Below are 16892 nucleotides of genomic sequence, written 5' to 3'. Positions count from 1 at the left end.
ATATGTATGTATATATATGTATATACACATATACATATGTATGTATATATAGGCGTACACTATGCTATAGGACCAAAGTGACCTGGAATGCTGGGGCAAGATCTGGATGTTGGCTACCCTAAAGAGTTACACAGTCCCACAGCAAAATTGGAGTGATGAAGAATTTGTTTTTTTAGTTAGGTCAGTAATATTCAGGATTATTTGTTACCACAGCATAACCCAGTTTGTCATAACTAATATTCTAACAAGTATAAGCTATATTTTTATTTATATAATAAGTCTTGGAAGGAGAGAGTAAATAGAAAGGGAAGGACTTGTGGATAAGAAAAAATAACAAAAGGAGAATTTAAAGTCTAGGGCCTTCAAACATGAATCTCCTTGATATCAAAATAGCTTCAAATGCTTACGTCACTTCTCTTTTTAAATTATGCCATTTAGTTATAAATCAATCAATCAATCAATCAACAGAAATTACTGGTTTTGCTATGCGCAGCAGTTTCCTCTATCCTTACTAGATTTTTTTCCCTCTACTATGTTCACTAAAATTTACTTCTTCTATCAGATTATTTCACTGCTTCCTCTCTATCCTTTCTTCACCAAAATCGTATTTGTAGGGTAAATCTACATTTAAGTTTATTTGCAGTTGAATAAAATAATGTCCTATTCATAAAACAGTAATAGCTTAGTAGTAACAATAACACAAATTCCACACTCTTTAACCTGTTACATAAAGTCTTGCAAAATCAGACTCCCCACCCCCCCCCCACTTGCCTTTCAAACCCTATTTCCAATTCCACCCATTCCAAGTATTTTCACTAGAAATCACAACACTTGGTGCATCTTATCAATGATAGCCAAGTATATTCCACTTTGTGCTGTCACTTGTACTAACACTTTATGTGGTCACATATTTAATTTTACTATCCAAGTCAACTATATTACTATAATATCATTTTCCATGTCTTATCATGCCTAGCACACTGTTTTGTATTTAATAATTTTTCTTTAATTTAAAAATATATGCCATACATTAACTGAGTGAACACACGAATATTAATTTATAAATAAGAGAGTGAATGGATTTAAAGTTTTTAAGAAAGTCTTCTGATCACGATAAAAATAGCCATACATTGTTACCAAGTTTTCTCTCAGTTTTGAAATTTAAAACATCATATTCCTCCCTTTTCAAATCATAAATGATTATGGGGCAATATTTAAATAAGACACTGCTGAGATGGCCTAAGGTAGGGAGATTAATAAGTAAAAAAAAAATCACCTTAAGTTTCAACTACTAAAATTGCAGTGATTCAAAGTGAGTCAAATACTTGTATGTTCAGTAGCATGGCACATAGAGTCTAAGGGTTTTTACCCCAGGCTTGTGTTCTCTCAGTGATATAATATCTTCTTCTGTAATTGTTTTTCCTTAAGTTTATGGTATGGATTATATTTGACAAAGCCAATAATTCCTTTGATTTAAAACAGCCCTGAGCAGTTAACAGGGAAGAATTTTATTCCCATTCTACAGATAAAGAAATAGACACAAAGAGATCAAAGCTACTTATCTAAATATCCACAGGCAATTTCCATCAAATATCTTAATAGATGCTACCATTCTTCTGCAACTGGCCCATTTTGTGTTCTAAACTGTCATTTTGCTTGACTTTCCATGAGGAATTATAACTATTTCAGGGCCAAAGAGAAAAGATTCAGCTAATAGAAGAGCAAAACTAAGCATGAAGGTTGTCCTAATGACCATTGTTACACTATTTCAGAAATTAACTAGAGGAAAGGTAAAAGTTAAAGTATTATATTTTATGTTTGTAGTCCTTTTGGTTTATTTGTGAAAAATGTTTAATTTCCAGCTTAGGTCACCTAGCAGAACCACCATAACCCCCCCCCCCCCCCGCACCCACCTCACAATGAACCAGTGTAAGCTCACTGAATAACTGGAGCAAGACAGAATGAGTAAGGCAATTCTGCTGCAGCAAAAAGTGATAAAATACAATCTGAAGACAATTGTGAATAATCTCTTTTTCTTTGAATCAATCATGCAACTGTTCCTCTCTATTAGCTCATGTAATTGAGAGTCAAATGTATATGCAAAGAATGACTATTTCAACACTGAAATTCAGATTTTCTCAAGTCACACTGTTTTGGATCGAATAAAATAACCACATATAGTCACCAACACATGCATAATAAAAAACGGTCAAATACCAATTAGACTTAATGACTTAACTTGGCCTTCCAGCAACCTTTCAATCCAAAGTATTTAATCACTGTTTCCAAAATCACATGAAGGAGTTAGAAGTATCCAGTCCATAATAGTATTACAAACTAAAGAAGAAAACATTTTACGCTGAATGTGTTCTAAAAATATGAACTTCAGGCCAGAAGCATTTAAAAATATTTATGACCATGGGGTGCCTGGGTGGCTCAGTTGGTTGAGCGTCTATCTTCAGCTCAGGTCATGATCTCACACTCCGTGAGTTCAAGCCCTGCATCGGGCTCTGTGCTGACAGCTCAGAGCCTGGAGCCCACTTCAGATTCTGTGTCTTCCCCCCTCTCTGCCCCTCCCCTGCCCATGCTCTGTCTCTCTCTGTCTCAAAAATAATAATAAAAAAATTTAAAAAAAATTTAAAAATATTTATGACCCATTTTTTTTACAACTTTTCTAGCCCTCTATCTGGTCCCTTATCTTCAGGTTATGGGAGTTCAACTTCCTGGTTTTTTTTTTATTTATTAAGACCAGGTTAATACTCTTTCAGTCAAGCACATTGTGGGTAAAAACAATAAAAACCCTCATAATACATGAAAATGATTAACTATAATTTAGTCAAGAGAACTATGCCTTCAACAAAGATTCTTCTATCTGTTTCAAATTCAGAGAGATTTATTTATGCTTTCTTGATTTAATTGGCAAGTTCCATAGTGCTTCAAAAGTTTAAAAATGAAAGGAGGAAAAAAAAGAAAAAGCAACAGCTCAAGGATGATTTTGCATAACTTCACACAACAAGCAGGTGTTTGTAAGATCAATTTACAACAGGGACCACAGTACCCACCTAGCTTGGATGACTTCCAACCTATTTCCAATTAAAACTTACCTGATCATAAATAAGAGATAAAAGCTTGCTAACCAGTACAGTAAATAATAGATCTTAAAATAATGTATTTGGGGCTATGTTTAGAGATAGTAAATTAATTCCCTTTAGGTCAGAAAATGTTAGAAGGGGATTTGAGGTCAGGATTCCCAGGAAGGCAACAGAGTATTGTCTTTTTCAGCATTGACTCTGATATTTTACAATGTGAACTGCTGAATCACTAACAAGTTTACAGTGTGGGCTGTACCTGCCAGACACTGCAATGAGGTGGCTATTTTTCAGCCACTATGAAAGTTTCAATAAATGTAGTCGCCTGGAAGTAAACAGGTTTGGAGTGGGCAGTATGATACAGTATGGTCAAGCTGGGCAGGAGGGCTGCTCGCATTGACTGCTATAGGCCAGGGGGTCCTTGTATTTTTGATTCCCTATTCAAAATACCAGTTCTTACAATTTTCATGGAGGAATTTCAGGGAGTGCTTATTAATGACAAAGACCTAGAGAAGAAATATAGGGGAAAACCTGCCTTCTTCCATACACTGGACAATAGTTTTGGAAGCTGGAAGACCAAGGAGTATCACAAGGAAGGAACAGAAGGAAAGGAAGCTCTTACAACATCCACATCCTTCCTCTTATAGATTGAATTGTATCCTCCCAAAAGACAGGTTGAAATCTTCTTTAGAATTTAGAAAGACTGGTGTCAAGACCCACTCTATTTGGCTGGAGCATTTCAAACCATATTTCAGGCCATAAGACTTGGTTCGTTCACATGGTGACACACTTTAGAAGCATTGTAATAACAGGTCAGCATCAAACAACATTCCCACACTGATATCTTTATTGAAAGACTTGTTGCTCTTTCATCTCTTTTCCAACAGAACTTGACAATTGAAGGCAAAGAACCCAGTATTCCTGTATCAGCCAGAGTGTTATCTCGGAGACAAACTTGTCTGTGTTTCAGATCAAGGGAATTTAAGATGAGAAACATGTTAGGAGAGCTCACATGCAAATCACATGCAAATCAGAAGACAGCAGGGCAATCCAGGACTGGCAACAGTGGAAAACTGCTATGTACTCTAGCCCAGAGGAGTCAGTTGATGAGCTGGTGTTACTGAAGCTGAGGCTATCCAGTTGAAGCCAGAACCACAGAGATCCTGCCTCGTAGGGGATGGAGCCAGGAGAGAAGTGAAAAAGGAGACAGACACATTGGCTGCTTACTTCCTCCTAGCTATTCACCTCTGGTTAGTGGTTCCCATTGGCCAAACCTACCCAGTATACAGCAGAGTTTGGGAAAATGCAGTTTGTAGACAGACCCCATGATAAGGCTGAAACAGGGAAAGGCAGGGATTGAATCTGAAGGCAAATGAGCAATGAACAGCACATTCTCTCCTCTGTAATGGTATGGCTGGCTATTTAATTTTTCCATATATATTTACTGAGTGTATACCATATACGAAGTAATGACAATTTGCAATCGTAAGGGGAAAAAAAGAGAAAGATAGTATATGTTCTCATGGATTTTAATGTCTAGTAAAGAAGGTAGATATTAAACAAAAAAGTAAAAAATAAATGCCTAACTATAAGGTGAACAAAGTTTATGGTAATAAAAGAAAGGCTACTCTAGGAGTGGATAATTTGAAGAAACTTGGGGACACTGGTGAATCAGGAATGTCCTTGCTGAGGAAGTGATTCTGAAAAATAAATATAAGGTGTCCCACCAATGGTTTAGCAAAAGAGCTTTCCAAGCATAGGAAAGATTCTGACTAGAGAAAATGTGATGGTTAATCTTATGTGTCAACATGACAGGGCCATGGGGCACCCAGATCATTCACATTTTTCCAGGTATTTCTGTGAGAGTGTTTTTGTATTAGATTAACATTTAAATCAATAGACTAAGTAGAGCAGATTACTTGCTCTAATGTGGGTGAGCCTCATCCCATCACTTGAAAGTTTGAATAGAACAAAACGCTGCCCCTCCCCTGAATAAAAGGAAATTCCTCCTGGTTACTTACCTTGGAGCTGGGATGGCAGTTTGCTCCTGCCCATCAGACTTAAGTGGGAACAGTGGCTCCTCCTGGGTTTCAAGCTTGCTGGCCTTCAGATGGAATTTACACCATTAGTTTTCCTAGCCTCCAACTTGCTGACTGCAGATGTTGGGAATTCTCATCCCCCATAATCATGTGAGCCAATTCATTATTTTACATATATGAAGCCAGCAGCATGGCTTAAGTGTGTGACAAAAGCACTCAGAGGCACAAGATGATACTGATGCAGTCAGTAGGGCCAAATCATGCAGGATCTGTGGGTGGTGGTTGGCAGTCTGGATTATATTCTACCTGTAACAGGGAAATAATTTAATAATGTAAGCAGGGGAGTGAGGTGACCTGAAATCAATTTTTAAGAAACAATTCTGGATGCATTAAGGAAAAAGAATTATACAGGAAGGAGGTAGGAGTTGAAACAAACAAATCAAATAAGAAGTATTGCAATTGCCCAGGTAGAAAAGGATGGTGAGTAAAACCAAATAGACTTCATATAATTAAATTCATATAGTCAGAGTCAATATATACTAAAGTTGTTCAAATTTCTGCAAAGATTCTTGGATTCCCAGCTCCCCAGTTGATCCAGTCTACTTAAATCATTAGTCTTAGCGGTTGCTTTTCTTGGATCAACCACCCATTTGACTGCAGTTAGTTTGCAAATAGGAGACTTTTAAATAAATATTTACTGAATATCAGTTTTTGATATAAATCATGGTATTTAAAGTAATATATTTTACATGTAATGAAATTCTCTGTTCCACTGTTATATGAGGAAATACACATTCCCATGTAATTTGACGTGAGAGGTAATAGAAAATATACACTTCTATAACTCAATGGAAAAAAAAATTAAGATTAGTATAGTCTACATAAGAATAAATAAAAGTTGGGGCACCCGGGTGGGTCAGTCGGGTAAGCATCCGACTCTTGATCTTGGCTCAGGTCATGATCTCATGGTTCGTGAGATTGAGCCCTGCATGGGTCTCAGGGTGACAGAGTGGAGCTTTTTGGAGATTCTCTCTCCCTCTCTCTCTGTCCCTCTCCTCCTCGTGTTCTCTCACTTTCTCTCTCTCTCAAAATAAATAAACATGAAAAAGAAATTAAAAATAAATAAGTAAAACTTTAGAATTCCTGTTAGACAAATTACCCTTAATTTAAAAAAAAATTTTTTTTTTTTAATGTTTATTTATTCTTGAGACAGAGAGCGTGAACAGGGGAGGAGAATCTGAAACAGGCTCCAGGCCCTGAGCTGTCAGCACAGAGCCTGATGCGGGGCTCGAACCCACGAACTGTGAGATCATGACCTGAGCTGAAGTCAGATGCTTAACTGACTGAGCCACCCAGGCGCCCCAATTTTTTTAACCTTCTTATATTGATTGATATATTTTCAATTGGATGTCTTTTTAAAATCTATCATTTTGCTAAATATTTTCTATTCCATCTCTTTTTGTTTCAATTTTCTTCTTTACTATATTTTCTGAGGTCAATTGAACATTCTTTATATTATTAAATTTTACCTTTTTTATTGACATTTATTTATGTTTGTATGTATGTATGTATCTATTTTACTCTAGGGCTTACACATTTTTAAATTAATCTAAGATTGGGGCACCTGGGTGGCTCAGTCAGTTAAGCGTCTGACTCAGTTTTGACTCAGGTCATGATTTCACAGTTTCATGAGTTTGAGCCCCAGTGAGCTCTGTGCTGACAGTGAAGAAAGAGCCTGCCTGGGTTTCTCTCTCTCTCTCTCTCTCTCCCTCTCTCTGCCTCTTCCTCCCTCACACTGTCTCTATCTCTCAGTATAAATAAATAAATTAAATTAAATAATTTATCTCTCAGAATAAATACATTAAATTAAAAAAATTAAATTAATCTAAAATTACCTTCAAGTAATATGGTTTCATGTGTAACGTAAGGACTTTGGGACAGTGTATTCCGAATTCCAACCTTCAGTTTCAGGTACTATAGCTGTCACATATTTTGCTTTTCCATAGGCTCAAACAATAATACTTATTATTTTTGCCTTAGATGGTTAAGTTTTAGGGTATTTATGTAAGGAAATGAATTTTATTCCATTTCCAATGCTCTTTATTTTATTTGCGTGTAGTTCTCTTTCATATTTCATCTTCTTGAGGAACTTACTTTAACATTTCTGACAGAGTAAGACTCTTGGCAATGAACTCCCTCAGTTTTTGTTTCTCTGAGCAAGTTTGCATTTCTTCTTTACTTTTGATAGATACTTACTTTTGATATTTTTGGTGTGCTTAGAATTCTGGGTTGATGGGTTTTTGTTGTGTTTTCCTTTTCATTTCAACATTTTAATATGTTGCTTCATCATCTTCATATTTGCGTGGTTTCTGATGAATTTCTGACAATTCTTTGTGTGGTTCCTCTGCAATGTGACCTTTTCCCTTGGTTTTCTTTTAAGATTTTCTTTCCATGTTTGGATTTTAGCAATTTGAACATGACATGTCTAGTTATGTGTGGAAGAGAGAGGAAACATTTACTCTGCTTGTAGGTCTCTGAATTCTTGGATCTGTGGTTTGGTTTGATATAGTCATTAGTTTTAGAAAAATTTGGCCATTATTTATTCAAATATTTCTCTGTTTTCTACCTCTCCCTCCTATAGAATTATATATATATATATATATATATATATATATATATATATATATATTAGACAATTTGATATTGAACCACAATTCTGGGATGATTTCTTCTATTTGTTTTTATTCTCCCCCCATCCCCCCCCCCCCCCCCCCACCCCCCGCCACCTTCTGTGTTTCAGTTTGGGTAGTTTATAGTGACTCATCTTCAAATTCATTAGTTCTTTCATTAGCTGTGTTGAATCTACTGATAAAGCCACCAAACATATTCTTTGTCTCTGTTAATATGGTTTTCATTTTAAGTTAATTAATTTATTCTGACAGAAAGAGAGATCATGAGTGGGGTAGGGGCAGAGACAGAGGGAGAGAGATAATCCCAAGCAGGCTCCGCACTGTCAGTGTAGAGCCCAATGCAGGGTGTGAACCCCCCCAACTGTGAGATCGTGACCTGAGTCGAAATTAAGAGTTGGACACAACTAACTGAGCCACCCAGGTGCCCCAATATGGTTTTCATTCTTAGCACGATCATTTGATTCTTTCTTAAAGTTTCCATCTCTCTGCTGTAGTCACCCACCTGATGTTGTATGTTATCTACCTTCTACATTAGAACTTTTTTAAAAAAAATTTTATAACATTTACTTAAAATGTGCCTGTATGATTATTTTAACATCTGAGACATATCTGATTCTGGTTCTGGTGATTATTTTGTCTCTTGAGATTGTTTTTATTTTCTCCTCTTTGTATGGATTACGTGTTTTTGTTTTTGTTTTTTTATTGAAAGTCAGAGATCTTATGTAAGATAGAAGACACTCAGGTAAATCTTTTTCTAATGTTTGGAGATGAGCATGATTTTTCTAGTGTTACATCTTTTGTGTGGGGGTTTATTTTAATATAGTCAGGAGTTATGTTGTGTTTGAGTTGTGCTGGTCTTATTAGTACCCTCAGAGACCATGGATTTTCTATCTCTCTAGCAATTACTTATGTTTTAGGGTGCTGGATACATTCCCAAAGGTTATTTTCTCAATGTCTGAACCCTACCTTTGCTTTGTGTGTTATCCTTTGTGCTTTGACCCTGAGATAGTTTGTATCTTGTATCTCTCCCAACTGTATTCTACTGCTGTCTTTATTCTATGTTTGCTAGTCTGGTAAAGGAGTGTGGGAGAGGGGGATGTTCTATAATGTTCTGATTAAGCACTGGTCTTAGACAAACACTATGTCAGGGTGAGGCTCTCACAATTTTTCCTGTCCCTTCATCCCTGTGGAGCTAAGCTAACACATATCCTTGTTCACTCTCTAGGAGCAGAGTTTTTCTCTCATTCCTCTTCTACAGCTCTTGTGAGTTTCCACCAATGTCTTGAGACTTTTTCCTTCAGGAGAGATGGGAATGATGGTCCAGGCAGTGTTTCCTCAGTGGCTGCTGTTCCTCTTCCCCAGCCAACCTCACAAATTCCAAGAGAGCTGTCTCAATAGTCTTCCTGGTGCGACTGGTGACTTCCTGGTTGGATACATGGAATAAAAAGTCTTCAAAATGAAACAAAACACCCCTATGTATGTAATCCACAGGGACTTCATACTCTCACTCTCTCTCACACCCAGTCTTCCACAATTCACTAAAAGTTGTTAGCTGAATTGGCCTATTTCATCCCAAGTAAGCAAATACTCAAGATCTGTCTCTCCCAAGGCACCTGTCTTTCTTAGATTTAGGGTTAGTGAGGTGCCCTGCCACTGAATTCTCCAGTGGATTCAGAAAAGCTGTTACTTTGCACTCTGCTCGGCTTTTTTCTTGTGTGAGGGTGGGAATGAGGCTCTTTCTAACTCTCCATACCTTCAAACTAAAACCAAAATACCAGATACCTGTTTTTTTTTTTTTTTAATTTTTTTTTCAACATTTTTTATTCATTTTTGGGACAGAGAGAGACAGAGCATGAACGGGGGAGGGGCAGAGAGAGAGGGAGACACAGAATCGGAAACAGGCTCCAGGCTCCGAGCCATCAGCCCAGAGCCTGACGCGGGGCTCGAACTCACGGACCGCGAGATCGTGACCTGGCTGAAGTCGGACGCTTAACCGACTGCGCCACCCAGGCGCCCCCAGATACCTGTTTTAATATCAATTTAGAGGACAAATGAAAGGGTCTGTAGGGTCTATTTTCAAATAAAGAATTGTTGGTGCCCAAAAGATTCATGTTTCTAGCATTTTTCCCACACCCCTTCTTTGTGTTTATATTTGAGAAAGCCAAAAATCACACAGCCAGGTACTAAAATCTTCCCCAAACACTTGCTTTTCCCTGATCCCTGATTGCTTATCTCTCTCCTCTCTGAGATGATGCAATGCTTGTCAGTCACTATAATGGGGAAGAGAGGAACTGAGGAAGATTGTTTATCTAATGAGGGCAGAACTGCTTTTGCTTTGGCATCTTTCTTCTCTCAGATACTGTTTTGTTTTCTGTCATTGCCTGATGACCTTGCATTTTCCTCTGATTTTCATTCATGTGCCACACACACAATTCTGAAGTGAAGGCCAGAAAGGGTCTAGAGGTCAAGAGCAGTTTTAGTAATAAAAAAAAATTATTTCTACTAATAGTTTTCTCGCTTAGTCACAGACTGGAACTCAAGGGATACTGTAGATTTGCCCAAATAAGTATAAAGGGCTTTGTTTTATATTATTTCTCATGAATAGGAAGTGGAGACACTGATTCTGTATGGGTATGGGCTTTGAGAGCTTTGTCTAGTAGTGACGACAGACTGACTCTCTGTCTCTACATTTTCTCAACTTCTCTGCTATTGGATCTCTGAAAACTCAGTGGTTCAGGTAATATTTTGGTTTGTATTTCTGAAAGAGACTGGACTCTGGCTATTACTTAATTAGGCTCATTACAAGTTTCTCTAAAAATGGTTATTGAAATAGAAACATTTTCTTTAATGCAAAATGCAAATCTGGTCAGAGTTGAAGGCAATTTACCCAGACCCTGATTTTACCTTTGGTTTAACCAGCTATATGACCTCAGAAATTGAATTTAATCTTTCATTAACTCTGCTTCAAAACTTATCAAATGAAAAGAAAATATTTATCCTCTCTTTTATGTCTCATACATCTTATTTCCATGATGCTAGAAATCTGGTTGAAGAGTAAAATGTGAAAAACACATCCACTTTACACACAGACACTCCCTGATTTGCCAATCCAAATGTCTATTCAGTGAATCTTTAAGCTATGGGATTTTTTTTTTGGTGTGTGTGTGGTATAGGGACACAATTTGTACTGGATTATCAGACTGAATTCCCAGTTTGTTTCTTAAAAATTTTAGAGACTAATAGTAAGGAAACTTAACTACTTTTTGAACATCGTAATCCAAGCCAAAGGAAAAGAGAGAAAAGTAATATAAATGCACAAAAGGCAATTCTCTTATTATCAAAAAACAGAAGTTTGGAAAAACTCAATGAAAACTAATAGTTGGAAATACAAATTGCTACACTGTGGTATTTCACACCTATACTGAATTTTCATAAGCAATTCAGAAACAAAGGCCAATTAACCCTAAAATAATCCCGCCATATTGAACACAATCATTCCAAAAGTATTATCAGGATGATTACCTTCTGGTCTAAAACCTAGTTGTACCACTTAATATTTTGTTATCTTCGATGGAGCAAACTAACATTCAGAAGAAACAAAAGTGAATAACGGGTGGAAGTCATTTACACTCACAGTATTAAGGACTGGCATTTACAGATAAACTTACCCGAGATAACTATGTTTTCCCTCTCGTACATCCACCATAAAGAACCACCTCCCCTTCACTTTGTACCCAAGCTATGATTGACAGGCAGTGTCAATCACTTCATGGAGCTTGTTGATGTTTGCTGTCAGGGCTGAAGCTCCATGAAGTTTGTAATAAAGTGACAGGAAGAATTTCAGTTCGTTGGTGGTTTTCCTTAAATAAGGTGGGATCTAGAGACAAATGGGACTTAAACTAGAGAAAGCACCATAAACTCCAGTAGGAATCCCTTCAAAACAAACTATACTAAGGCCAAGTTCTTAGGATAAGGAATATTTTGGCGTCTTTGGCCAAGGTGAAATATTTTCTTTGTATTTTAAGAAATTTGATTCAGAAGCAAGTACCCTATGACCTTTTTGTATTCCAGGAGACTTATTTACTTGACTGCCCATGCCCATTACCTATTGTACCAACATTAAATTAAAAAGTTATTTATACTTACTTATTAACCCATTCTTAACTGAATATTTGCAATCTATCAGGGACGATGACAGGTACCTTGGTAAATGCAAATAAGACATTATCATGTTGTATTTACTTTCCAATAGTTATAACTTGTATACAAATATGTGATATGATACAAACACACTTCTCTGAGACTATACAACAGGATCCATTATTCTTCCAAGAAAAGTATAAAAGTTTCCATGATTGGTCAATATTTGAGATAAACTGTAAAGGTTTGGGAGAGTTTTCTATATAGCACAGGAGTGTGTATATTTGACCTGAAAAAAACATCATAACTTAAAATGTGGAGGCCAAAATTTGCATGAGTGAGGAATGGGAAGCCTGATGTGATAGGTACATATGGAACATAAAGGTTTACTGATCATACATAACTATGCTTTTCTAGATTTAAGTGTTAAATTTCATTGTCAAGTCAAATGTCACATTCTTTGTTCAGAGTGGGGTATGAAAAAATAATAGGATGAGCAATGAGGATGAAAATATAGTCTAGAATTAGACTGTGACACATCTTGATGCTAATCCCAGTAAGTTTTTAACATAATTCTGCAGTTACAGGCAGAATCATTGAAGAAACGTTTTCATCTTAATTGCTACTCTTTCCTAATATGAACCCCCTGCTCTTGTAAGTACCATCAATGAAAAACAAACAAACAAACAAAAAAAAAAACCCAGCACCTACAACTCCAACATCTAATATAATGTCTTTCCCCAGGGGTTTGATTATTTTTTGTCCTGTTTACAATGGACTTTACCTCTTCCCAGCAAATCTCAAGTGCTATTCAAATCTGGGGCCCAGTTCACCATCTGGTTCAGCCAGGAAGCTGGTATCTTCTTACATTCCCGGACATGTGGACGAGGTAACCCCATGCCTGCAGGAGACGTATCACTTGCAGCACAGTCCAGGGCCAGAGGTGCACAGGAAAAGGAGCAGGCTGCTACTAAAGATGGGCTGGCGTGGGCTCTCTCTGAGACTAGTATTCCAGCACAGCAACAGGGACTCTGAGAATCCTAAACTCAAACTCAGCCTTTCAGTCTCTTATAAATGCTTAAAACTTCTAAATACTTAGATACATGATACATGGGTCTTCATTTACATGATTGTTCTAGGTCCTGAAAATATTAGGTTGTTTCTGTGCACAACTAATAATGTATAACATTTATTCTTACCCTGTTTATATGATAATTTAGCTGATTCTATTATAATGTCTATTTCCCTCAGATAGAGTTGATGTTCTTTGAAGATGGAAACTATACTGCTCAGAACCCAGCAAAATAGTATGCATACAATTCTTAATCAATAACTATTTTTACCCAACTGAGAAAAGTATTTTACTAGTCAAGAGCCTAAATTGTACAATTGTGGACTATGTGGATGCTCTATTGTACTGGGAATTTTCCTTCTGTTTCATAAATATTTTGGAACATTTCCTATACAGACTGCATCCAGAAAAATTACCTATTTGTTCAAAAAATAAACACAGCTTCTCTATTATCTTAGGGCACTGCAAGAGTGGAGAAGAATCTTAATAGAATGAATCAAGGCTTCTAAGTGTCAGGAGAATAGCACTTAGATTAACATTCTTTTCATTTTGATGGAATGAACATTTAGATTAGTAAAGACATGGTTTTTATTAAAATCCAGCCTCATTATTCATAATACATCCTCAGTTTCTATTGGTTCCATTTTATATAAAATAAGAGGAGCTAGGTACCTTTGTGGGGTCATTTCAGGGGCATTTTGAAGGACTCTTTTCAGCAATATGCCATGCAGTCTAAAACTTTACCATTACATTCTTCAGTCAGCCTTTACCTTTTCTCTGCTGTCTTCCTTAAAAATACAAACAGAACAGAGAAAAATACACCCTGATGTTATTCTTCACTTGTCTTGGGGGTGCTTATCATATGTTCTCAGTATCTTGAGGAAATTGGAGAGCAGTGTGCTTGAGTTGTGGTATACAAATGCATTGGCATCACAGGATATAAGCAAATGTCGTGGTTAAGTCCAGTTCATCATGGTGTGTCTGGTTTCAATATCTGAGACATAAATGAATAAGTGATTTATATGTCAACAATCAGCGGTAATTTTCTACAGCTATGACACAAACCCTATCATATGTGGATGATGATATCGTAGCAACTCAAAATAAAGATAGTGTCTTACAATTAATACAACTAAAATATTTCACAAGTGTGAACAAAACAGAGCAGTTGCCTTTGTTGTTCTAGGGCATACACTTCTGCTCCTGCAGTAAGGTCAGAATTCTCTTTTTTCATCTTGTCCCCTTGCTACCATAATTACCTGGCCCTCCAGTTTTTTTTCATCAATGCATCCAAGTAAAGATTGGCTCTGCTCCAGTTCCTAAGATAACTGTCTTTAAGTCAGTTTTTCAGTGATTTTTCTGCTTCTCATTTGTCCAAAAAGGCTTCATGTGGTCTCTCTTTCATATCTAGGATCATAAGTGATCAACTATAAAGGATTTTCAAGTTTAAGACAAAATCACATACACATATATTTTATTCTCTCACATACATTATATTCCATTCCTTTTTAATGATGATTCTTTAATGTTTCACTTAAAATTCATTGACATATTTTGATAGGCATTATGATGGCTAATTTTATATGTGAACTTGTATAGGTGTGAAGCCCATGTTCGCTGGAATAGTAATGTTGTTTTTCACCAAGGTTGATAGTTTTATAGTAAAGTCTGTAAGCCTTGATACACATGTACTCAGCCAGTTATCCTACATGGCTTCAAACACTGGAAATTTACTACAAGTACCCCTGAGTGATAAGGAGACTTGCCATTCTGACTTATTTTGCCCATCATGCTAGCTTGAAGACTTTTTCATATGCTCTTCTTAATGGTTTGGAGATAAGGGGTATGTTGTTTCTCTAAGAAGATATTTGCATAATCCCATCTCCTGATTCAAACTGCTGCCTGGAGCATCATTTCCATGACCAGAGACCTACATGTTGACTATTTCCTGAATCATGTTTCACTTTCATCTTTTCCATGTTAGTAGTAGACCTCTCCTACCCAGATGTGTCACTATAGTTAGTTTCAAAATTTGAGTCATTGCCTATATCACTACCTTGTCCCAGGTGGCAGGTACCATGTCAGGTCTTAACTACATTCCCATACTTCCCTGACCTATCCTCTGAGAAACAAGTTTAGAATCAAGCATAATGCTTTGTGGGTAAATCTAGAGAACAGTATATATGTGTTTTTAGACTTTATTTTTTTAAAAGAAGTTTTAAGTTCACGACAAAATTAAGAGGAAGGTACTGAGATTTCCCATTTACTCCTTGCCCCCGCACATGCATAGCTCTTCCCCTTATCACCAGCCCCTACCAGATAGTATATTTTTTACCAAAGATGAGCCTACATTGACACATCATAATTATCCAAAGTCCATAGTTTGCATTACAGTTCACTCTTGGTGTTGTACATTTTATGAGTTTGAACAAATATATAATGACATGTATCTATCATTACAGTACCATACAGAGTATTTTCAGTGCCCTAAAAATCATCTGTACTCTGTCCATTCATCCCTCTACACACAATCCCTGGCAATCACTGATCTTTTTACTGTCTCCATAGTTTTACTTTCTTTAGAATGTCATAGAAATTGAAATGATATAGTATGTAGCCTTTCTGATTGGCTTCATATTCTTAAGTTTCCTTCATGTTTTCATGGCTTGATAGCTCATTTTGTTTTACTGCTTAATAATATTCCATTGTCTGGATGTATCATTGTTTATCCATTCACCTACTAAAGGGCCTCTTGATTCCTTCTAAGTTTTGGCAATTATAAATAAAGCTACTATAAACAAACATGTGGGGGTTTTGGTGTGGACATACATTTTCAAGCTCTTTGAGTAAATTACTCAATTACTGGATTATATAGTAAGAGTATGTTTAGCTTGTAAGAAAGTGCCATACTGTCTTCCAAAGTTTCATTTTCCATTCTGACCAGCAATGAATGAGAGAGTTCCTGTGGTTCCACATCCTTTCCCGTGTTTGATGTTGTCAACATTTCTGATTGTGGCTATTCTGATGGGGATAGCTGTATACTTTCTGATAAGTATGTTTTATAAGTCATGTTACACATTTGGCATTATAAGGCATGTACACATTGTACACATTGAGCATGTAGTAAACTAAAGGCTTTTTTTTTGACACATTGGCTTTATGATGTGTTTTTATAATTTATATTTGTATTTTAACTAAACACATTTGCTGTGGCTATGTTTTGGCCAAGAGTTCCCACCCCTCAAGAAGTTTTCTTTACCTGTGCTTCTACTTATCCCTCCTAGCAGGGCCCACACCTGGAGAAAGAATACAATACTTGGACTTAGACTCGAGTTACATGTTTGCCACTGTGAGCTGTGAGCCTTCAAGAAGTTACTTCTCTGTTAACTGGGCTTTCTTTTATGTAAAAGAGGACTAATCCCACAAACTCCACAGGGCCTGTATCAAGGGTCTTATGAGACAACATATTGATAACACTGAACAGAATCCCTACTTAATGACCATAAAAAGAATAATGAACCAACAAAGTTTTGACAATCAAAATAGCCTGTTTCCAAAACTACACAATCCTACAAAATATGCATTATTCTCTTGATTTTATATACATAACTTTATGCTTCAGAATGAAGGGGACCATAATAGGCCACCCCAAATCATACCACTTTTGCATAGGATTAATTTGAGCTGAAAGTGACTGAGAGACAGCAGACATAGGAAAAGCTCTCGAGCCTCTCCTAAATGCCTAAAAATAGGGCATTAATTTCCATTTCGTAAAGGAATTTTCCATTTATAAAGGTGTCCTCTGCTCCTGTTTCAGGAAAAGAAGAATGAGCAGAAGACAACTTTCATCTCCTGGGAAGAT

This window comes from Panthera uncia (assembly GCF_023721935.1).
Source record: "Panthera uncia isolate 11264 chromosome D3 unlocalized genomic scaffold, Puncia_PCG_1.0 HiC_scaffold_8, whole genome shotgun sequence".
NCBI classification, from domain to species: Eukaryota; Metazoa; Chordata; class Mammalia; order Carnivora; family Felidae; genus Panthera; species Panthera uncia.
This window is presented reverse-complemented; position numbering follows the sequence as displayed.